Source organism: Arachis hypogaea, chromosome 7, assembly GCF_003086295.3.
Source record: "Arachis hypogaea cultivar Tifrunner chromosome 7, arahy.Tifrunner.gnm2.J5K5, whole genome shotgun sequence".
In the NCBI taxonomy this organism is placed as follows: domain Eukaryota; kingdom Viridiplantae; phylum Streptophyta; class Magnoliopsida; order Fabales; family Fabaceae; genus Arachis; species Arachis hypogaea.
In genome coordinates, this window is record NC_092042.1 from 41611930 (window position 1) to 41612664 (window position 735).

Below are 735 nucleotides of genomic sequence, written 5' to 3' on the forward strand. Positions count from 1 at the left end.
CCATAGGGTTCACCCATGTAATTTACCTCTGCCATTGCAGTGTTCTCAGGATCATAAGCTTCTTCTTCAGAAGATGCCTCTTTAGTACTGTTGGATGCATTTTTCCATCCATTTAGACTTTGAGAAATCATGTTGAATTGCTAAGTTAACATTTTGTTCTGAGCCAATATGGCATTCAAAGCATCAATTTCAAGAACTCCCTTCCTCTGAGGCGTCCCATTACTCACAGAATTCCTCTCAGAAGTGTACATGAACTGGTTATTTGCAACCACGTCAATGAGTTCTTGAGCTTCTGCAGGCGTTTTCTTTAGGTGAATAAATCCACCTGCAGAATGGTCCAGTGACATCTTAGAGAACTCAGATAGACTATAATAGAATATATCCAAAATGGTCCATTCTGAAAGCATGTCAGAAGGACACCTTTTGGTCATCTGCTTGTATCTTTCTCAAGCTTCATAGAGGGATTCACCATCTTTTTGTTTGAAGGTCTGAACATCTACTCTAAGCTTGCTAAGCTTTTGAGGAGGAAAGAACTTAGCCAAGAAGGCCATGACCAGCTTATCACAGGAGTCCAGGCTATCTTTAGGTTGTGAGTCCAACCATGTTCTAGCTTTGTCTCTTACAGCAAAAGGGAAAAGCATGAGCCTGTAGACTTCAGGATCTACTCCATTAGTCTTAACAGTCTCACATATCTGCAAGAACTCAGTTAAAAACTGATAGGAATCTTCTGATGGA

The 735-nt window shown here is 40.5% G+C and overlaps 1 non-coding gene across 1 annotated transcript; it reads left to right on the top strand.

Moving 5' to 3' along the window:
* The first annotated feature begins 401 nt into the window (after window positions 1-401).
* Window positions 402-509, top strand: LOC112704835 (small nucleolar RNA R71). The gene has a single exon (XR_003155438.1). It is a non-coding gene; the product is annotated as a small nucleolar RNA R71 (small nucleolar RNA).
* Window positions 510-735: the final 226 nt, after the last annotated feature.